The 24,522-nt window shown below is 38.4% G+C and overlaps 1 pseudogene; it reads right to left on the bottom strand.

Moving 5' to 3' along the window:
* Nucleotides 1-11,305: 11,305 nt before the first annotated feature.
* LOC113189041 (zinc finger BED domain-containing protein 4-like) lies at nucleotides 11,306-19,635 on the bottom strand (annotated as a pseudogene).
* Between the last annotated feature and the right edge of the window lie 4,887 nt (nucleotides 19,636-24,522).

Here is a 24,522-nt window from a genome sequence, read left to right as displayed (position 1 = left end):
TGAAATCTGGATTCCTAAGGGGATACTATCAGGAGATGGAGTCTTGGGAGATGACTAAGTCATAAGTTGGGGGAAGGGGGCCCTCAGGGATGGGATTAGCAACCTTATAAAAGAGGCCTAACAGAGACCCCATAACCTCTTCTATTCTGTGAGGACAGAGATAAAGTGCCATCTCTAAACCAGGAAGTAGGCACTCACCATACACTGTGTCTGTCTCTATGTTAATTCAGCCTCCAGAACTGTGAGTAATAAATTTGTGTTGTTTATAAACTCCCCAATTTATGGTATTTTATTATGGACTAAGACAACTATGTGAATACAAGAGTCAAGAACCCAGAAAAAAAGACCTATATTAGGAACATACATTTGAGACTTGTCAGTATACAGATGGTCTCCTGAAATACTCAGGAGAATAGACAAGACAGAGAAGTGGACCAGGAAGCACCCAGTATTTAGAAGACCAGGTATATGGTTCTTATTAAATCATCATCATATAAGCATGGAAATCTAGTAGAGAGCAAGAATTTGAACATTGATTGAAATTAAAATGGAGTCAATACTTCCTAAACCTCAAATTTCTAATGTTCAGAATTTTCCTGTACAAGGGCTAAAAGAGGTCTTTACTATACCCTTTTCCAGTTTGCTGATCCATGAGCCATGTCTTTCCCACTAACTCCTTCTGTAAGAAATAATGGGTCCTAGATAGATTTATGCATACATCCCCTCAAAAATACAAAGATGATTTCTGTAATGTGCACTGGGGATAGAATAATTAATATATAAATGAACTGATGAGATTTCTTTACAAACATGTGAGAGTGACAGACATGGAAACATGCCACAGTTACAATACACGCAATAAATTCTACCACTGGGGCAGGAATGAGCAAGTTTGTCTCTTATCCAGCCTCCTACAGGAGAAAGAGACACGAGGTAGGGTTTTATTTGCAGGTCAGTGTGGGGACACTATTTTCCAGCAGGGTTGTGAAAGATGAACGGATCTCAAATCTTGATGCTGAGTTTTCCCTCAGGGGTTGAGAGAAATCATGGTGTAGAGATAAGTGCATTAGAATCAGACCATTTGATTCAGAAAAATCTGAGTTTAATACCTGGTCTTATCATTTATGTGCTACTCAGGGTGAGTTATTAAACCTTTTCAAAACTCAGTGCACTTCTCCCATAGGTCTAAGGTGGAGATGAATTCCTGTGTCAGGGCATTTCATTCTTAAATTTGTCATTGTTGTTGTTTTTTTCTATTTCCTAAACTTTGAGTATAGCAGAAGGAGTGGAAAATAAACAGGAAACTCTCTTGTACTTTACTTCCTAAGGAAGTACAAATTAAAAATTACCTAAAATCTGAGAAAATGAAAAGAAAAAAAAGAGCTTTTAACTGATGGGCAGAGGAGTGAGGAGACTTTTTATTCCTATATTCAAGTATATCCAATGCTAACTAATAAAAACTTTTATTATATTTGTATGGAAAGTTAAATGAGTCACCTCCAGAAGCAACGGGTAGAATGAGTGATTGTGAGACAGGCAAAATATTTCTGGGTACCTCTTCCTATTTTTCTAATAAATGAGTCACAGAAATAAAATATGAAACTGACTCTTCAGAAGCAATCCTGTGAAATGGGAGAAGAAAAAAAAAAAAACTCAGCCCAAAGCATACTAAGAGAAAAAAAATACCACATATCACTCTCTCTCATGGGAGGTTGATGACACAGTTAGGGTCAATGTATACTGTTTTTGAAAGCAGAAGAATTGAGATACAACCTCTCCTTATTCTCAGAATAATGAAGAATAAAATTGGGGCTTGAAAAGAGGCTTTCTGAAATCAGTTGACTCTAAATAAATGCAGTGATGCTGTGCAGCCCCAAATTCCAGAGACCAGCATCCTACCAGGTTTATTTTTAATGATTCTGATTATTTATTGCTATGCAAGAATCAGTCTGCCATTGAAGACGTGTAATGTAGAAGAAGAAGTTCAAGAAGCCGATTGAAGGGATAGATAAGGGGAGGCAATGCAGAATGAACTCTTAAAAAAATCATGTCCTGTGCATATATAGGTAAACCACAGGAAATTCCACCTTAAGGAATAAATAGAAAGAAACAATCAAATATAAATAAATAGATGCATGTAAGGAAGCCTGGTAGAGTAGAGGAAGGAGAATGGGGAAGGGGAGGGAGGGAGAGAGGGAAAAGGAGGGAATGATGAACTGAAATTGAATTCCATGCATGCTTGAGTTTGTCAGAATGAGCCCAACTACTATGTATGACTATAAAGCTCTAATTTAAGAAAGAACCAGGCTCTAATCTTGATTGCTTAAAACAACAAACCATCATCATCTCATGATATCTTAGGCTAGGAATTCCGGAAGGGACAGGATAAGAATTTTCTATTCCATGTGTCATTGACTGAAGTGATTTGTTAGTATTCATCTAGAAGAAGGACTAATATGGAAGGTCCAAGATGCTTCCACTCATATTTCTGGCATCTTGGCTAGGAAGGCTGGGCTCCGCCTGGACTCTGGAATGGAATGTCTACATATGGCATCCCATGAAAAGAGGTCTATGGGTCAGTCAGATTTCTTCCATGTGTCTCTGAGTCCCCAGAGTGAGTGGTCTAATGGGATGGATAGAAGATACAAGACTTCTTATGCCCTAGATAATAAGTCCCAGGACATTAGTTCTACCACATTCTATTGGTCAAGCTCATCACTAAGTGAATGCTGTATTTAAAAGGAGGAGAATGAGACTTGACTTCTAAATGGCAGGAGTAGCAAGAATTTGTGGCTGTCTTTATTCTATTATACAGACTTATGCCTGGATGAGAAATGCTAGGGATATTTATAACTCAGGGTTTTAAAAAATGTACTCTTCTGTAGCTCTGTATAAACACATTTCTGCATGTTCTAGTGGCTCGTGGCTATAGTCACCTATAACTCTCTACCTGAGTGTTTTCTCTGGCCACAGTATTTTTCACAGCTCACTTCAAAGGTTAGGCTGGAAAATCTAGGTACTTACACTTACCTTAGCTCTCAGGTAATTATTAGTAGGAGAGGGAGAATAAATATCCCAACTTCTTGCCCCTTAGGTGGGACAGCTTTAAAATGTGTTTAAAATGTGTTCTACAGGGTTGCCCAAATGTCTCTGGAATGATTGAGCCCTAGTTGCCCAGAACAATAATCTGCTTATCAACCAACCCAACCTTCATTTCTTTCTTCTCCCTGTTTTACTTTTCAATTCCCCTATCAGTGCTTTCTGGTAGCTTCTTCCAAATAAATTGAGTATACTGCTTGTTTCTGGGAGAACTATTGGATACTGCATATGGATAGATTTTTTTTTTTTTTTTTTTTAGAGAGAGAGAGAGAGAGAGAGAGAGAGAGAGAGAATTTTTTAATATTTATTTTTTAGTTTTCAGAGGACACAACATCTTTATGTTTTTATGTTTTTATTTTTATGTGGTGCTGAGGATCGAACCCAGCGCCCCGCACATGCCAGGCTACTGCTTGAGCCACATCCCCAGCCCCTGGATAGATTTTTAAACACAGAATTATGGTATCTGTAGATTTGTCTGGATTTGGGAGCGATATCACATCTCTTTAGGATCCAATTAAACCAAATGTAATTTAAATGGTTGTTGACTTGATAGAATTTAACTGAACCCCCTCCCCGAAAGGACTTCTGACCCCTGGGTCACTGTTTTTGTCTCTGCAGAATGCTTAGGATATTAAGCGGATTGCCTTAGCTCTTTATCCTGCCCATGTGTATACAAGTGCCACTGGATTGTCATCCAAGGAGAAGGCCTGAGAAATTCTTGGAGAGAGGAACCTCAACTCAGCATAAGTGGGGTCCTTGAAAACCTTCATAAAAATTACTTTAAGGACATATCAGAGCACAGACAGACACATTCAAGGGAGAATGAGGGCCATCTTAACAGCAAGATGCAGCAACTCCTTGGTTGTGGGTATTATATTTATGGAGGACCAGTAGCAAGGGCCTGAAGTAGAGGTAGAGTTGGTGCAAAATGAACACAATTTGGAGCCAGTTTTCCCTGCACTTGCTCATTGCACTGACATTATGATACTTTCTTTGGGCAAGGACAGGAGCTAAGTTGTACAGGGGTTGCTTGTTCTGCTTTCCAATGATTCACAGGCATTTCCTATATTCCAGTAGTTTATGGGCACTTTTCTTTTGAGACTCAGTATATTGTTCTTTTTCTGTGCCCCTGAATTTCTATCTCAGGGTGATACAATAAAAATGTGTGTGTGCACATGCTTACTCTGCCCTCAGTAATTAGCCTACTTTGGTCATTTCGCTGGTTATGGCTACAGTGTATTCTGCTTTTTATCTATTTTTTTTAATAGAAAAATATAAATAATAAAAACCTAAATTTTCTGTCCTTTTTTTTTAACTCCCCAAAAAACAATGAAAACTTTTTTTTTTTTTAAATCTTATAACCAGTGGCATATCCAGAGTATTTGGAGCTAAAGCAAAACTATTTTTTAACATCTCTCATCTATACAACAACATTATTTTGAATAATAACCATGTAATAATCATTAAAATAATTATTCTTTTGATCTAGTCCTTATCGTTTCTAGGTTTGGTCTTTGGTTTTAAAACAACTCATAATTCAAAGAAGAAAAATAACAATTTAAAAAACAGTCTTCAAATCCAGTAAAATATTTCATGTGTGGGCTAAAAATTTGTCCTTATCAAGCAAAATGATTACACATGCAGTTCATGTGTTGTTTCTACTGTTTTAAATTTCAAATATAAGTGAAAACTCCAGGGAGTCATGTAAGATAACAGAATTGAAATAATTCAAATGTTTCTTTGCCTTTACCATTGCTGTGCATCCTTGTTTATTTTGAGTCTTTTGTTTAGCTCAGGCCTGTGAAATGCTGCGGGAGTCAGACTTAAGATCTGAGCTCAACAGACAGCCCAAGGAAGCTCCAGACCTTGGAGATCTTTATGAACTCACCCTAGAAGCAGCTACAGGTAACAGAGTCCTTGTGTGACAACAGTGGAAGGTATAACTGGAGATCTTTGAATTGGCTTTCATGTAGAACATAATGCTTATTAAATGATAAGTAACTAAAATGTACAATTTGAAATTAGCCCATTGTATTGCCAAAATCCAGCATTCCATAATTATAATAATTGTTTAGAATTTGGACCAACAAATGCTTGTTTCCGGGAGCACATGGTGGCACATGGTGATGAGTAAAAGCAAATGGACATTCAGCTTCAGCGTTGTTTTCAGATACAAATGCAGGTAATGCATTGCTCATTGCCTGCACCTGGAGCAGGTCATACCCCCCACTCTGCTCTTGGTCCCACACTGCTTAGGACTCTGATGGGATATTTGTCTTTGATCAGGGAGCAAAAGAGGAGTTTAGGCTTCCTTCCCTCCGATTTCAGCAGCAGGATGGGAATTAAATCTGGGAGTTCATTATATACATGTAATCTTATTATCTGTGAACAAAGAACTTGGGCAGGCAAAGGACAATGAAGCCTGTTTGTCAAATCCTGACACTTGAAGAAGATATTTTAATTTGGTACAATGTGAACTCTTTGACTTCATTGAAATTCTTAGATTTCATCGAAATCTTTTGAAGAAATTGTGACATAAGTGAAAGGACACATGCAAAGTCCCACTTGAGAGATTTATTGTCAGAGCATGGAGCAAACTGACAAGGCTGCCCCTCGGAGGAGAGCAGCAGCCAGTCGGCACTCCCACGGCAGCTTTATAGCCCGAAACAGGACTTTGACAAGCATGCCCAAGGGTTACGTCGTGGGCTGGGGGGGGGGGGGTCCACTCTTTAGCAGGCACATGTTCTCATGGGAGGCTGAGCAGCAGAGCCTCAGGATCTCTAGATAAATTGGCTCCTAAATTGAAACTTAGGAGTTCCCTAGATAAAAATCAGACCTAAAATGGCGGATCTGATGCCAATGTTGATCTGATGCCAATAGTAGTAAGCAATGGAGATGGGATGCATTCCTGGAAGAAGGAATGGGTGGCAGGTGTGTGGAATGGTGCTGAAGTCTGTGATAAGAAAGAAACAAGTTTGGACCATTTAGTAGCAAAGTGAAAAAGTTACCTCTGCATGTCTTTTTACATGTTCATAATTGCTGTGGAAATGTGATGATCGATCACTTTATGGGGCTTCCCACATCACATTCTCAAGGTCAGACAGTATCATCCCATATCATTTCTATGAGTCAAGTTCAAGTGATAGGTAACAGATGTGAGCAGTGGGAGCATGAGGTTAAGAAGTAATTCTATACACTGGGCCCACTGTGCTGATCCCCATACACTTTCTTTAAAAACAACAATGACAACAACAACAACAACAACAATAAAACCAATTTACCTGCCCCCTCCTTCCTGGTGTAAGTTAATAGGATATGTTACATGCCTCAGAAAACAACCCATTATCTGCAGGAGAAATATAGGCCTGAAATGTGGTAAGAAGAAGACAAGTTACCCGGAAGAGGGTCCTTTTTTTTTGACCCTTATACAGAGCAGATCCAAGAACTCAGAGATGAGGGTAATTCCCCTTCACCATAAAATCTGTAAGAACAATTTCCAACTAGAACCAGTCAACATGAGCCAAAGTGACCCAATGTTGTCAGGTGCAGAGGGAACCTGAAAATCTGATGTCATTCTGCTGTCAATCAAAAGTCAAGAGATGGACGAGGGCAGAACTCTTTGGAAATTTATTTGGGACACCCAATAAAAAGGAAGGGCAGGAGTGTCGTGCTGTTCTCCTCTCTGAGAGGACCTGTTCCGTCCTTGGAGAGTGTCCTCTTTTCCCCTTTTCCATCCTTTCTAATAAACTCATGTCTGCTACTCTGAGTGACATGTTCAGAATATTTCTGGCACAATTATAAGAACCGGTGAGAAAGAGGCCACCTCAGCTCTGTGGCAGGCCCTTGCCCTGTGACACCAGACTTTTCAGTTTAGTAATGTTTTAATGTTAAATTTTTAGTGAGATACATAAAATTGCAACAGGTCACAGTGTTGGACTCAATTATTACCGATTCCTTTTTATTAATGAACACAGCTCTCAGATGGAGAGACAAGGGTTTAATAGCCACCCAAGAAAACACATGGCCTTCCACTAGACCCTCTCTCCCCTGCAAGGGTTACCACTATCCTGACTTCTAATCCTACAGGTTGGTTTTGTCTGTTTTACTACTTTACCTAGATGGAATCATAAAGCATGTGTTTTTCTATGTATGGCTTTTTTTCACTCAATGTTATATTTTATTGGTTGTTGAAACCATTGCTACACCTGGTATGTTTGTTTTATTGCTAGACAGATGATCCTTGACTTAGGCTGGTTTGATTTAAAGAGTTTTTGACTTCAGTAAAACAATACTTTCAGTTTTCATCTTTTCAATGAATTACATGAGACGTGTAATGTGATTATAAAATAGGTTTGTCATAAGTTGATTTTGCCCAACTCCAGGCTAATGTTAGTGTCATGAGGATTTTTAAAAAGACTGGGTTATACTGTTTTTCAGTAGTTTTTGCGTATTAAATGGATTTTTGACATTATTTTAAATTGACAATCGTTTTACTGGGTGAATCTCTGGCTTTGGTTTTTATATTTTTTTGGCAGATACAGGCATTTTCGTTGGGTATACACTAAGTAGTGAATGCTCCTGCATCTTCTGTTGAAATGCATTGCCCTTTCTTTTCTTCCCTAAAAACCCCTTTTTTATCTCAGAGCTTCAATTAATTCTCTCCTGAGCCACTGAGATACTTTCTGGTTCAAGTAGATTCCTTTTTCAGGTCATCTGTTCACACTCTCCTCACAGTTTCTGTCTTGAAACGGATATTATTTGGGTGCCCCTTTTCTACACCCAGTACTTCTGTAGTAGCACTCCTTCTCCACAGAAAATCTTAATTAAGCTTCTCCAAGAGACCCTCACCATAACTATTCTTAGACTATCAGCAAGAATTCCTGCAACAGAGTTTTCAGGGAAAGGTGTGTTGCAGAAGCAGGATGTGATACAAAAAAAAAAAAAAAGACTAACCCAAGGCCTGCACAGAGGCGTTTGCATTTCAATAGACAATAGTCACGTCCTGTGGAGCTAGCAGGTGGGAGGGAAGGGGAGAACGCTACCTGTTCTGGGCACTGATTCCTGCAGAGAAAGTTCTTGATTTTGTATCCAGGCCTGGGATCCGCTGTTCTGGAAAAAGTTGATTTTGTGTTGATTTCTACAGATTGTGAGCCTCTGAGCCTCTCTCCCTTCATACTGGGTATAAAGGTCTGAAACTTTCTGAACTCGGGGTTAGGAGGGATTGATGGACTGTGGTGAAAGCCCCCCTTCTGAACCTGGCTGCAGCCAATAAACCTACTTCCTGCTCATCCTCTAGGTCCAGCCTCCTCTGTTGGACAAGGCTTCCTCCTGGCTTCCACCAACCACCACAGTCTTTTGCCCGCTTTGTTTACCAGTCATTACCTTATTTATAGTTCCTAAGTTGCTCTTCTTCCACCAGCATGGTATTTTTTTTTTTTTTTAGCCTAAAATACTGACTTTTCATTTTCTAGATCTTGAAGATTCTGATGAAAGAATCTAGCACAAAATAGATTATATTGTAGAATATCACAGAGGAGACATCTGTAATAGATACCTGATAGGCATTGCCAACTTTTGACTCATTCCCTCTCTGCTTTTCTTTATTCTATTCCAGCTATAGATAACTTCCATTTTTCTCTGAACTCCCTAGATCAGAGATCACCTTTATATCCTCTCAACTACTTTCCCCCCTCCAATTTGGGATCCAATTCTGACTCTCTGCTCCTCTGAAAAAAATAGACCCTTTACCTTCTTGACACTTATCAATCTGATACCCCCTTCAGTGTCTCCGGCCTGGGCTGAGGTTCTCTTACCTGGTCCTCTTGCTTCCTTCCTCGTGTCCCTGTGGTCAATATGCTACATCATTCATTAACAAAACGAATCGGTTCATGTCCTTCCTCCATTCTTAAGACACTGAAGTGCTTTTTACTTACCTTGGGCTAAAACTCAGCTTCATTATTGTCACCTGGAAAACTGTTTCTCCTCTTCCCTAATGTTCTTTCCCCTGAGATGTTTTCTAGGTCCATCACCCCTGTCAACTCACTCTTTACCCTCTTAGCCTGCTTCGCTTTTTAGAGAGATCTTGCTAGTGACTGAAACTGTAGTAGTTTTTTTGTTTTGTTTTGTTTTGTCTCCCTCACTAGCATGTAGCTCTCACACGCAGGGCAGGACTTCGTCATAGTTACCACTGTAGCCCCAGTGCATATAATAGTGCCTGGTCCATTGTAGGCACTGAATAAATATCAGTTGAGTGAATGGATGCGCGAATGAATGAAGACATACATACACACACAGTCCCCTAGTTCCTCCACTTGTGTCAAGACTCAGGATAAAGCTCTCATTCTCCCATAATCTTCCAGAATGCCCCTATAATATGGTCTCTCTTCTTTCTACAAAGATTCACATTCACCTTTAATGGATGACTTATTTTATTCTGCCTTATAAAAATACTTGCTTGTCTGCCTCCTCTCTGGGTCATATTCTTCTTGAGCAGGGCCTCTCCTTCTCAGCTGTCTGTGATCCTGAATAGGAATTGCAAATGGGTTTTCAAGCTGCCTGTCTTACTAAAGGGTTTAATTGATGTGAAAGGGGTTCTGCCATTTAAAGAAACTGTTTATGTGCTGTGAAAGGATCTTACAAAAAATCAGCATTCTTAAGTGTGTTAGCATTGCAAAAAGATGTTTTTTGGCCTTTAAGTCTCTTCTAATATTCACTTCAGATAAACTCTGCCTAAGGAAGTGCTGGGTGTCAGGACTCAGTGGCCCAGTGCTGACCTGTTTATTTTTAGCTGAGTGGACATTGGGATATTAGCTTGAAAATTTGATTAGAAAGACTTATGTTTAAATGTACAATATCAGATAAATCCTATTTTTTCTCTCTATTGGAAAGTCCAGAAAACCACAACCCCTATATATTTTTTTTGAAAATTGAAAATAAACAGTTTAATTTCAGAAACTGAATTCATCATTTATAAATACACTAAAGCATAGTCCACTCAAATTTAGATTAAGTATAGGTACAGTATTTCAACAAAATGACAACTTTCCTAAACGATCATAGAGCAATTCCTCTCAACTAGGACACTTAATGATTTGAAATGAGAAAATGAACCTTTTTTTTATGTTAAAGCAAAAACTTTGAAGACATATTGTTAAAAGAATATGACAACTGATGTTTCATTCTGATGTCCTTGGGATTCTAAAATACTCCTGTGGTGACTGAATCTTCCCTATTGTAAAAAAAAAAAAAAAAAAAAAAAAAAAAAAAAAAAAAAAAAGAAAAGAAAAGAAAAGAAAAAATCTAAAAGCCTGAAGCTAGCTAGCCTCTCCACTGCAAGGTGCCAGACGCCCCCTGCTCAACACCACTGGTCAGCCAGCTGCCTCTAGGGGCCCCTGGGCTTGCCATCTTAGCACCTTGGGTCAGTGCACATAGCAGAGCTCCACTGTTCAGGGACGCTTGGTCAGAGTGCAAAGACCTGATCAACAGGCCCCCTGCTGAAAGTCCTGCTCTGCACTGGCTGAATCCTCAGTGTGGACACACACCTGGCTCTGGTTTCAAGGAACTCAGGACACTGGCCATGTAACCCTGAATACAAAGACACGAAATGGGAATGTTCCGTGACCACATAACTACAACTGCACATTCCATGACTGACTGAAGTATAGTTTTGTTTTCAAATGCTTTATCTCTGTCTTAAACAGCTTCCAGAACATTCTCTTCGCTTCCCAACATACTTGAGAGTCTGCAGTTAGAAACTGCTCAGTCAGGATAGCTTAACCTCCACCTCCTATTTACAGCCACAAAAAGCTGTTTTTGTTGCAATTAAAACAATATTTAACTAAAATACAGTATCTGATTCAAGATTTTTATACAATTAAATAAAAAGCCTACAGGATAAATTGTTTTCATCTTGTCTTCATTCTAGTAAACAAACTACTGACCCCTAACTTTTAAAAAACATTGTAGCTATGAATTAAAACCTGATCATCCCACTTCTTAAGTGGACTGCTGCTTCTAGTGGACTTTCAAACACCCGGTGACCTGTCTGAGAGGAGTAAAGCACATGTGACATTGCATTGCAAGCCTCCAGGTGGCCTCAGACACTGGCCTGGTGTCCCTCATGGCCCCACTAGGCAGGCCACAGCCCTGGGATGACAGCCAGCCAGCACTACAAAGAGCACTCTCATCTGGCAGCTCCATGGTGAGCTCAATACTGAAAGTGTATCAAGGGAAGATTTACTTTCAAAAACATAAGTTTTTCAAAATGCTCCATCTTGAGCCAGAGCTAGCTGATTTTCCATTCTCCATGGATGTGCTGAACAGCTTTTCTGAAGGAACGGCACTTGGGGGACTGCCCCCAAAATCCTATGGCCAAAGTTGACAGCCTGGACCAGGATGATCTCTTCAGGTTCTAGTAGGTGAGTGGGTCACAGCTGTGCTCCTCCAAGCACCATGTCTTCAGGCGGCTTCTCCCCGGTCTCTTCTCTTCACCTCGGCCACCAGCGACCACAGGCTCTTGCCTCCACCAGAGTCTCTATAAGGGACCTGAGTCACAGGCAGCTGTGTCCTCTGAGGTAGAATTCAGTATTTCTAGCTCCCTGATGAAATCCTGCCTGTACTGCTCAACCTTCTCCTCTGTGAACAGGGAGGCTTTGTAGCCAGGGTCCAGCTGTGTGGCAAAGACGTACCTCAGGTTGTGGAAGGTGGTGAACAGCTGGATCTTCATGGCTTCCTTCAGTGACTTCTGCATGGTGTCGATGCCCATCATCTCCCCAAAGAGGATCTGGACCTTCCTGCTGAGGATGTGGATCGTGGGGATGACCTGGCACAGAATAGACACGTGGGGACTCATCTCCCAGCTCTCAGTGTCAAAGGGTCTCAGTGTGTGACACATGGACTTCATGACCTCTCACTGGTCGCGGTTGATCAGCTATCTGAAGTTGCACTCTATGGAGAGCTTGGTAATCCTGCTGCAGCTCTGCCAGTTTCCCCTTTACCTTGAGGAACTGGGGACCTGCTTGCACAGCTTCCGAGCGATGCTCAGTAGATTCTGCACCGTCCTCTGGCTCTTGATGGCCTCATTTGTGATCAGGTTCACTGTGTGGCTGAAGCACTGATGGTCAAGTGCTCATTGAGAGTCTTGTAGATGCTTGGATTGTTGGTGACTGTGATGCCAACATGCAGGCCAATGGAGGTCACCCAGGCTTCCCACCAGCACTTCAGCTGCTTCTGGATGCGGTTGCTGACACATCTGAAATGCTGACATACCCCAAACTGCTGAATAATGGTGGTCTTCACAAGTGTGGGTGAGCTAACAACATGAAAGTGACCCAGTGAGGGTGAGGGTCAGGTACTTGTGAGTCTGGGTGCTCATCCATATTCCTGATGTGAAGTGGACCATGCTGCTCTTGGCCTCTTCAGCTGTGACAGAATCATCTGCTTCACATCGTTATTCATACCCAGGATAGCTGTCCTGAGAAGCAGGAAGGGAAGGGCAAAGAGTACTGAGGTTTCAAGTGTTCCAGCAGCCTGTTAAAGCCAACGTTGTCCACAAGGAATATGGCTGGAGGTCAGGTGAGATCATCTCCACTGGTGATATTTTTGGCAACTGGGAGAAAGTCATGAAACTTCTCAGTGGGGTCATGGAAGGAGGAAATGCCTGACAACTTAGTGTTCAGGGGACCCGGATGCCTGGAGAGCAGGAATGGGTGATCTCAGATGGACATCTGCCTTGAGCACGTGGTGGACGAACCTCAGCAGGGGCCTCAGGAGGCAGCTATTGCCCAGGTTGGTTGGGCCTCAGTGCAGGCACACCACCTGGGTGGAGTCAGCAGAGCAAATGGAGAAGTGGTTCCACAGCATTGAGCATTTCTTGCTAACAGGAAAGGTGGTCAGGTGGTCTTCTGACCACCACTGGCAAGCCAGGTACCTTGGGGGAGAAACTTTTCACAGAAGCCAAAGTGGCATACAGAGAGAGTTCACCCAACCCATACCCAGGAAGCTCTTCTGGGTCCTGACAACCTCAAGGTGGCATCTGAAGAGATGCCACATCAAATAGCAGGTGTCTATGTCCCCCTTCTCCCAACTGATAATGCAGCCACAGTACCAACACACAGCCTTCAGACTGTCCCTGGGGGCCGGTAGGAAGTGGTGCCAGACCTCTGACTTCTTTTCAAGACCTTCTTATTCTACAGAAGACGGCACCAGACGCACACCTTCTACAACCCCTGTATTGATGAGTGCCCTCTGCTCTTATCGACAGGCTTCTAACTATAACAAAATCATCTAAAATTCTTATCCATAAGAAGGGGAATTAATTTCCAGATTGGATGTCTTTTGTTTGTCTGTTTTCTTGTTTAACAAATCCAAATGCCATTTAATCATCATAGGATTTCCAACATTGGAACTTCGTCTCAATTGTGGGACACAAATGCTCTCCTTTTGGAAGCATGCCAAAGAAACCACAATAAAAAATGCGTAGCATTGACCAAATACACCTGCCTTGCAGATTCTTACATCCAGCCTAAGATGAAATTATTGATGTAGCATTTAGAGCCACTATGTGTTTTGCTTGAAATATTTCTGTTTTTCTTGATTCTAAAACGAGATGTCTAAGATGACCTTAGTTCTCTCATCTAAATTTGGAGGGAAGACATGAGAAGAAAATATCATTTATGCATAGTATACATGTACATTTATTTACTTTTAAAAATAACTTTGATTTTTAAATAACTAATGGGAGAAACAGAGGAGAAGGGACTTGTTTTCTTTTGAGATTTCCCAATAGAACATTCCATGAGAATTAAAGATACTTTGTACATAAGGAAGAAAAGATAACTAACTTTTCAACCCACAATTTTAATTATTTTAGCAATCAACTAGAGTTTCTTTTTTTTATCCTTCATTATTCTGTCACTTTGAAAATAGGGCAAATAATTAGGTCATCAGAATTAGAAAAAGAAGTCTCAGATAAAATCCATTACATTGCAGATTCCAACATTAGTGCAAATGTAAAGAGCGGCATAGCAGATATTTTATGAATTTCATGCTATTTTAGAGACAGTAGCCATATCTGTTAAATAATTTGAGATTGGATATTCCCAGAGCTTTAATCATTTCCTACTTCAATTCATATTAACATATCTCTAAAACCAAATCAACGCATTTATGCTAAAGTTAAGGAAGTGACATTAGCTTATTATAAGAATAATATTGCAATAATAAATATTTATTTGGGAAAATTTACTCTAAAGTTGAGATGTCTATGAGTAAGGGAATCTATGTATGACAGAATAAGTTCCTATCTAGTGGCAAAAGGCAAAAGTTTCCTTTGATGGCAGTCACAGTTTGTCCCAGTTCTGGTCTTACGTTTTGCTATTAACATAAACTTGGATGGATTACTTGGCTTTGCTTAGGGTTCCTGGTTTCAGGCAGCTAAGACTCTTGCTTACTTGGGCTTGGGTGGACTTAATTGGGAAGGCTGGGCATTGATAGGAAGGCTGTAAGTTAGGTAGAGAAAAACAAACAAGACCAGGAACTCTACCTGGCCAGAACCACAGCCTACATATTATTCCAAAAACTTTTGTTTGGGGCTCCTATCCTCATGTTTGGGGGTGTTGCTACAATTGCCTTAAGTACCATCATGGCCACCCCTGCACATGGATTTCAGGAGAATGGCAGGGAGGCCTCTTAGTGTTGGAGAATCCCGGATACAATCCTTGGTCCTCTTCTCATCAACACCTATACTCTGTCCCCTTTGTAATCTCACTTGGTCTCATGCCTTTAAATATATCTATTTGATGTTGATTTCCAAATTCATTTGTTTATTAATTTATTATTATTCTTTTTTTGAAAAAAGTTTTAATTGATTTTTAAAAAAATAAGTGACAGCGGAATGCATTATAATTCTTATTACACATATAGAACACAATTTTTCATATCTCTGGTTGTATATAAAGTATGTTCACAACAATTTGTGTCTTCATACATGTACTATGGATAATGATATCCATCACATTCTCTGCTTAAATCCCTTTCCTGAACCCCAAACTCGCATCCACCCAACTGCCTACTTTAACATCTCCACTGGGATGTCCAAGAGAAAACTCATGATAACATGTTTTCATTAATTTTTTTTTTTGCCACTGTGACTAAAAGACCTGACAAGAAAAATTTTAGTGGAGGAAAATTTTTTGGGGGGATTATGGTTTCAGAGGTCTCAGTCTGGCTGACTCTGTAACTCTGGGCCCCTGGGTTGAACATCATGATGGAAGGGTATGGCAGGGAAAAGAAGCTTAGGACATGGCCACCAGGAAGCAGAGAGAGACTCTGCTCTCCAGAGACAAAATATATATTCCAAAGCTACATCCCCTAATGACCCTCCTCCTCCCTAGGTCACATCCTACCTGCCTATTAGGACCACCTAATTAATCCTTATCAAACCTTATCAGTGCATTAGTGTACTCATTAGGTTAAGGCTAACATAATACAATCATTTCACCTCTAAACTTTCTTGCATTGTCTCACACATGAGCTTTTGGGGGACACCTCATATCTAACTATAATATGTCTAGAAATAAATTTATTTTCTTCCCCTCATCCTCTGGCTTGCATCTGGTCATTCTCATTCCACTGAAGCAAAACATATCCTTTCCTTACTTAAATACTTTTCTTTTTCTTATATCTCACCTCTAGTCTATTAGAAATTCCTCTTGGCTTCATCATGAATATAAATCTCTCATCTGGATTATTTAACCACCCTATCCATTGTTTCTGCTTTTAGCTTTGACTTTATACACCTCTCACATACTGTATACCTAACATAACAGCCAAAATGATCGTGTTAAAGCATAAGTTGGGTTTGTATATGAATCTTGCTTTCAATTAACTTGGATTAATATCTAGGAATGAGGTTCCTGAGTTTTATGATAAGCATATAATTAAGGCTATAATTAATTGCCAAACTGGATTCCAAAATGGCTGTGCCATTTTTGCATTCCTACTAGCAATGTCTGAGAGTTCTAGTAGCTCCAATTTCTCTCTAGCATTTGGTATTTTCAGATTTTATGTTTTTTTTAAATTTTTTTATTCTAATAAATATATTGTGATATTGCATTGTGGTTTTTTTTTGCATTTTTCTAATGACTTGGAGCATCTTTCCATATGCTTTTTTTATCATTGTATATCTTCATTGTTCAAGTGTCTAATTAAATCTTTTGCCCTCTTAAAAACTGGGTTGTCGAGTTCTGAGAGTTCTTTATATGTTCTAAAAATGTTCTCTATCAGATATGTATGTTGCTTACACATATCTTCTCCTAATCTATGTCTTGTCTTTTCATTGTCTGAAAAATGTCTTTTACAAATAAGTTTTTAAATTTGATGGAAGTTTACTGTATCTATTTGCTCTTTTGTGGATCATGGTGTTTTGGATGCTGTTTCTAGGAAATGTTTGACCAAATGAGATCATAAAGATTATTCTTAAATTTATAGTTTTTGTTTTCACAGTATATCTATGATCCATTTTGAGTTATGTATTTTTTAGCTTTATTCATGTTTGCTGTAACTAGAAACAACTCAATGTCTCTCACCTGGGAAATGGAGCAACAAATTATGGTATATCCATACAATGGTTATAAAAGCAAAAGATAATTACTACTACCCATAATGGCATAAATGAATCTCCAATGTATTATGCAAAGTGGAAGAAGTCAGGCTTTCAAAACTACATATTATTTGATATATGATTTCATTTGTCTTATATTCTGGGAAAACTGAAAAAAGATCACTGAATTCCAGTGACTAGAAATGGGATAGAGGTGGATTTCAAAGAGAAATGGGAGAATTTGGGGGGATAATGGAATCGTCTGTATCATGATTGTGGAGGTGATTGCATGACTGCATTTATCAAAACTCACAGAACTGTGCACAAAAAGAGTGATCATTATTGCTATCGTTTGATTATAAAGTATCTCCCAAAGGCTCATGTATGACATAATGTAAGACGGTACAATGATTAGATTATGAGAGCTAGGCCTTGTCACTGGATCAATCCACTTGTATGAATTAACTGGGGGTAACTGTAGGTACATAGGGCATGACTGGAGGAAGTAGGTCACTGGAGGCATGTTTTTGGGTTTTATATTTTGTCCCCAATGATCTAAGCTCTTTTTGCTTCCTGCTGTCATGTCCTGAGCTGCTTTTCTCCAGCACACCCTTCTGCCACAACATTCTGTCTCAACTTGGCCCCAGCCAACCATGGATGTTGTCTCTGAGACTATGAGCCAAAATAAACTTTTCCTTCTCGTCGGGTCTTTTGGTCATAGCAACACAAAGCTGACTAAAATATTATATCTTCAGGGGAAAATCACTGAGTTGTACATTTGTTACAGTTGATAAAACCTTACCACCCAAAGTCTAAAGTATATCCACACGTCTGGTGGTGTACACTATAGGGTTTGGAAAAATGTGTAAGAAATGTAGGTTGATTAGCTGTAACAAATACTCTACTCTAGAGGGGGATGTTGAAAACAGGAGAGGCTACATAAGAGAGGAGGCAGAGGGTAAATGAGATAAATAACTGAGATACGTTCCTCTCAATTTTTCTGTGAACCTAAAATTACTGTAAAAAGTCTTTAAAATAGCAAATAAATCCTCATTTTATAAAATAATAATGTAAATAATAAACCAGGTCATTAATTCCTTGAATCAGAACTGTTTTGAGTGGAGTAAAAATTCAAATTCTTGCAATGACTATATTCCTACTAGTTTCATGTTCACTCATCACTACTGCAGCAATTCTGGATCCCTTGCTGTTTCTTAAATGTTCCTTCCTCAGAGTATACACTGACTGCTTCATGGCTCCCAGGGTGTTCACTGGGTGTCCTGAGGCACTGAATCCAATTCACAGTGGTGCTGAGGGATATTTTAGAATTCAAGGGAGATACAGTGACATCTTCGGAACACATCATCAACTATGTAAAGGAAGTTACTAATTTCAACATTCGATTGAGCGACATCACTTTTGGTGATAGAATTTTGAAAAGATATATTTATATGGTTCAGTCTTGGAAGTTAACCAGCAAGCACTGGGTAAAAATCAATATAACACAGGAAATGAGAGTGGAGATGTCCAATCTGAATTCAAGGCTGTGGCACGTCCAAGAGGGCTCATATCCTATTAGAAAGTAATGGTGGTCATTTAAAAATAAAATTTAAAAATTATTGTTATTTTTATCCGTTTATGAAATCTAAGTAAACAAGCCAAGCTCCTTCCAGAGGAAGGATCCCACTGTCACAACCTCCTCAGTCTTTCGTGATGGCTGGTGGGGTCAACCCTCCATTGGAATTGATTCAACAGATGCTTTCCTAAGTGTAGAGACAGGGTACAGGGGGATTAGTTAGACAAAAGGACAGATGTTCAGATTATGACGTGAGCTATTTGAGTTTCCACTTACTTAAAGTAGAACAACCAATAGCACTCATCCTTCAAGGGCATTTTAAAAATGAAACCATCTGATGTCTAGAGAGGAGTTAGAAAATGCTAGGTCCTCCAAGTACATGGGTAATCTGAATGTTACTTTGTCCTTAGGATCCATTTAGACCATCTGAAATGTGTAGGAGCTGTAGGTTCATGGGTTTATCAAAAGAAATTTGGAAAACTCATATCTCATACCAGACTCAGCCACCTTCAGAAGTTTAATTTTCACTAGGTCTCTCCACAAATGGCAGTTGAATTTAATCAGCTAATGAATATCTCTATTCAATGAAAATGGAGCAAGATAATCTCTTTCACTGGACATTTTATCATCCAAAATGGATGATAATTTATATAAAAAGTACAATCTAATTGAATACTTGGGCATGTGTATAGAAGAAAGAGAAATGAGCTTGGAAGATTAGAAAAAGGCTTTAGTGACAAGCTCAATCTTGTCACTGAAATGCTTCCTGCATCCAATGATGTAGGGATTTGGGCATGTATACCACTAAAGTGGAAGGGATCTTATTAAGTTATGAAATTTATGGCTGTATACAGTTCTCTTATTTCACTCCATTGAAAGAAGTGAATGATAATGTCAGCCAAATACTTGTTTCTCTTCTGTATACATTCTGGTTGATCCTGGGCTGACTTTCTTATTATTTTAAATGATAAGATTACTTTCCTGTTGCACAAAATTCTGTAGTACAATGCTTAATTTTACTGATACACCTTTAGGACTCTCTTTAGGACTCTTACTTGTCTCAACTCTTCTCTCCATTTCTCCAAAAAGGTTTGTTTGTTTGTCTATTTATTTATAGTTAGTAAACGATTTTATTTGGTAAGGGCATACAGAAATGTTTCCATTACTTTTAGGGAAAGGGGATGATTCCTTAAATTTTTTTTTCATCAGAAGTTCAAAATAACTAGCTAATATTCTTGCTGGAGTAATTTGCAAATATTCTAATGCTAAAGAAAAAAATTTCAAAAGGGTTTCTTTCAGAATATTTAAAATTGTGACATAATTTTCTCTTTCTCCACCTAATATTCTACTTACCTTCCATCCTTATTTTTACTCCATATTGCCTGAGGCAAGAATACTCATGTACATGTCATGAAACCCATTAAAATACATGGCAACTGTTTGTCCATATTTGATGTTCACCGAGAATATGTTGGTCATAGGGGAAGCATTTATTAAAGCCCCTCTTGTGTTTGCTGATTTCTTCTCCTTTGTGCTATTTCCAGAATTCAAGCCTCTCCTTAGTTTGCTGTCGCTCCCTAATCCAGAGCTTTGCTAACAAGATTCCCAGCTGCTTTAAAAAATGCTTTGAGTAAATGCCAGAAGGTATAAGTGGCATTTACTCAGAAAATATTTTTAGAGCAGCTGATGGTGTTTACAGTTTGAGTGATAATTGAAGGCATCGTTTTCAATTCAGAAGCAAGTAAACAAAAGGGTCTTCTCAGCTTGAAATGTGTTGTCTCTTTAAAACATTTGTCTAGCCTGGAGAACAGCAGTATTAACTCCTGTCTCATCTTCTACCTTTCACTTGACACCAGCAACCACATTCCTACTTAGAAGAAAACCACAGAGTCCCACAGTGTGAATTTAATATTTTGTGTTTTAATGTTTTAACTAAAATTATTCTGAGTAGATAATATGTGTATGGAAGAAATATAAAAAGTGAACAATTCATACAGGGGACAGTAAAACTATTTTCTACTGTCTTTCTTCTTTCCCTGCGACCACCTCTATTAGTTGTTTCTTGTGTATTCTTTCAGCTAAATTTTAAATATGTGTATTATGTCTCCATATTTTGACCAAATGAAATACATCATCATGCTTTGTGTTTTGGTCCTATTACATCACGATATGCAGATCTGGATGATCTTGGTAATGCTGGTGTAGTCTGCCATCATGCTGATGAAGGTTCACTTACTGAGTTTGCCCCCACTACTAAATTTTTGTGCTGTTTACTATTCCAAGCAAGGCTGCAATTCATATCCTTGCACACATGTCATTTTTCATGTCAGCAACATATTAAAATGAATTTTTAGCACTGATTTTCTGAGTCAGTGGGCATTTGCATTTTTAATTTTAGCAAAGAGAGAGACAACATGCCTGTGAGAGATACTGTATTCAGATCCATCAAAGGACTGTTTCTCTGTAATTTCCCCAGATCAGATCTGTTGATTTTACCAATCTGATAATTAAAAAAAAACCCCACATAATTAACACATAATTTAATTACAGATTCATTTGAATTTCTGTTATTGTAAATGAGGTTGGACATTATTTTATATGATTAAGGTATCCTAATCCCATTTTTTTTCTATGGGTTGTGGTTCCCTCATCAACTTCCTTTGTGGGACCTCTTTGTATACGAAGGAAATTACCTCTACTAATTTATGTATTAAGGAAATTGCTGCTGATTTTCCAGAGAACTGTCATTTGCGTTTTGGCTTTTTAAAAGAATGTGATTTTGTGAGGCCAGAATGATAATTTTTATGTAATCTCACCTCCCCTTCTCCTCCCCATTCCTTCTTTTGTTTCTTTGTGCTTAAAAAGACTTTCTCCACCTCAAGATGATAAAAAACAAAAAACAAAACAAAAAAACCCACGTGTTTGTTTAATGCTGTGGGGACTTTCTTTGTCCACTTGTATTTTTATCTCTCCAAAATTTATTTAGGACAGGCTGAGACACAGATACGAATATTTTTTTAAAACATTTATTTTTTAGTTGTAGGCGGACATAATATCTTTATTTCATTTTTTTTAATGTGGTGGTTTGAACCCATTGCCTCATGTGTGCTAAGTGAGCACTCTATCACTGAGCCACAATCCCAGCCCCACAAATACGTATCTTAAAAAAAAAAAAAAAAAAAATATATATATATATATATATATATATATATATAGTTGTTGGTGGACCTTTATTTAATTTATTTATTTTTATGTGGTGCTCAAAAATGAACCCAGTGCCTCACACATGCCAGGCAAGTGCTCCACCACTGAGCCACAACCCCAACCCCACGAATTTGTATTTTTACTTTCAAGCTGCTTAGTTGTTTCTGTGCCACTCAGTGGATAATTTGTCTTTCCCATTGATATGCAGAAACAGCTTTATCATGTACCAGCTCTCAGTAAAATTTGAATTTGCTTTGTAAATTTTTTTCCTCTTTGTGTCTTGTTTTTGAGGATTATATTAGACCTTCAAAATATGTTTTAATATTTGGTTGTAATAGTTCTTCATTCACATTCTGGTTGTTTCTTATTTACTTTTTCATATAAACTGTAGAATAAGTTTTAAATAATTCAGAATTCATTCTTTAAAAAAATCTTTTTAATGTGTATATATATATATATATATATATATATAATTGTTTTATTTTATTAGTTTTTCTCTCTCCTTTTCTTTTTATTGGTCCTATTCAGTTATACAAGACATTAGGATTCATTTTGACATTATTACAAGAGCATGGAATATAATCTGCCCTAATTCAGTCCCTAGTACTTCTTCTCCTTCTTTCCTCCGCCTCCTCCCTCCCTCATTTTTTCCTTCTACTAGTTAGCTAGTTTTTTGTTGTTGTTGTTCATGTCTTATGGATACATATTTTTAAAAAATATTTTTTAGTTGTAGATGGACACAATTTATTTTATTTTATTTATTTATTTTTAATGTGGTGCTGAGGCTCAAACCCAGTGCCTCACAGATGTGAGGCAAGTGCTCAACTACTGAGCTACAACCCCAGCCCATGGATACATATTTTTAATGAGTTAAAATACATTACTCATCCTTTCTATTCCCAAATGGAGCATGAATTTTGCATATTCTTATGTAGCATTCTTTAAATTTGTTGTTGTTAGGTATACATGGCAGTAAGATGCATGGAGTGCAACCCATTCAATTTTGATCCTGGAGTTACACTAGTCATGTATTCATATATGAGCATTGGAAAGTTATGTCAGACTCATTCTAGTGTCTTTCTTATTCCCACCCCACCTACTTCCCTTCATTCCCCTTGTGTAACCCAATGAACTTCTCTACTCCTCCTCTCTACCCTCCTCCTTTATTATGGTTTAGCCTTCACATATCAGAGAGAACAGTGAGCCTTTTGTTTTTGGGAACTGGCTTATTTACATAATATGATATTTCCCAGTTCCATCCACTTACCCACAAATGCCATAATTTCATTCTTCTTTATGGGTGAGTGATATATATATATATATTACTGTGTGTATATATACCACATTTTCTTTATCCATTCATCTGTTGAAGGGTACCTAGTTTGGTTCCATAGCTTAGCTAATGTTCATTAAGCTGCTATAAACATTGATATGGCTGTGTCACTGCAGTATGCTGATTTTGAGTCCTTTGGGTATAAGCTAAGGAGTGGGATAACTGGGACAAATGGTGGTTCCATTCTAGGTTTCCATACTTTTTTCCAGAGTGGTTGCACCAATTTGTAGTCCCACTGGCAATGTGTGAGTGAACATTTCCCCTTATATTCCCCAACATTTATTTGTTACTTGTATTCTTGATAATTGTCATTCTGACAGGAGTGAGATGGAATCTCAGCGTAGCTTTGATTAGCATTTCTCTAATTGCTAGAGATGTTGAGCATTTATTCATATATTTTTTGACCATTTGTATTTTTTCTTCTGTGAAGCATCTGTTCAGTTTCTTTGCCCATTTATTGATTATTTGTTTTTTGTTGTTAAGTTTTTTGAGTTCTTTGTATATCCTGGAGATTAATGCTCCATCAGAGGTGCGTGTGGATGGCAAAGATTTTCTCTCATTCTGTAGGATCTCTGTGCATGTTCTTGATAGTTTCCTTTGCTGTAAAGAAGATCTTAGTTTGACACCATCCTATTTATTGATTCTTGATTTTACTTCTTTTGCTTTAGGAGTCTTATTGAGGAATTCCATTCCTGAGCCAACATGATGAAGAGTTGGGCCTATTTTTTCTTCTAGTAGGTAGGTGTAGAATCTCTGGTCTAATGCCTAGGTCCTTGACCCACTTTGAGTTTTGTGCAGGGTGAGATACAGAGGTTCAATTTCAAATCTACTATATATGGATTTCCAGTATTCCCAGCACTGTTTATTGAGGAGGCTATCTTTTGTCCAATGTATGTCTGTGGCACCTTTGTCTAGTATGAGATCGATGTATTTATGTGAGTATGTCTCTGTGTCTTCTATACTTGTTGCATTGGTCTTCAATTCTGTTTTGGTGCCAATACCATGCTGTTTTTGTTAGTATAGCTCTGAAGAATAATTTAAGGTCTTGTATTGTGATGCCTCCTGCTTCACTTTTCTTGCTAAAGTATTGTTTTGGCTATTCTGGGTCTCTTAGTTTTCCAAATGAATTTTATGACTGCTTTTTCTGTTTCTATGAAGAATGTCATTGGAATTATAATGGAAATTGCATTAAATCTGTATAGATCTTTTGGTAGTATGGCCATTTTGACAATATTAATTCTGCCTATCCAAGAACATGGGAGATCTTTCCATTTTCTGATGTCTTTTTCAATTTCTTTCTTTAGTAACCTGCCATCTTGCCCCTCCTCATGTAGTATTTTAATGTCTTCTTCATGTAAATTTACATGCTAAATTTTTTTCTATAACCTGTATATTACTTCTATACTCTCCATTTACTAATATTTTAGTTGGGATTATTTCTCCCTCCTATTTTCTATTTGGTGTAGTTTACAGGGGCAGAGTGTTGACTTTTTTTATGTTGGTACAAGAGATTGAACCCTGGGGGTGCTTGACCTCTGAGCCTTATCTTCAGCCCTTTTTTATTTTGAGACAGGATCTTGCTAACTTGCTCAGGGGCTTGCTAATTTGCTAAGGCTGGCTTTGATCTTGCAATCCTTCTGCCTCAGTCTCCTGAGCTGCTGGGATTATAGGCATACACCACTGTGCCTGGCTAATTTTTGTATATTAAAA

Source organism: Urocitellus parryii, chromosome 6 (genome assembly GCF_045843805.1).
Source record: "Urocitellus parryii isolate mUroPar1 chromosome 6, mUroPar1.hap1, whole genome shotgun sequence".
Taxonomy (NCBI): Eukaryota; Metazoa; Chordata; class Mammalia; order Rodentia; family Sciuridae; genus Urocitellus; species Urocitellus parryii.
This window is presented reverse-complemented; position numbering and strand designations above follow the sequence as displayed.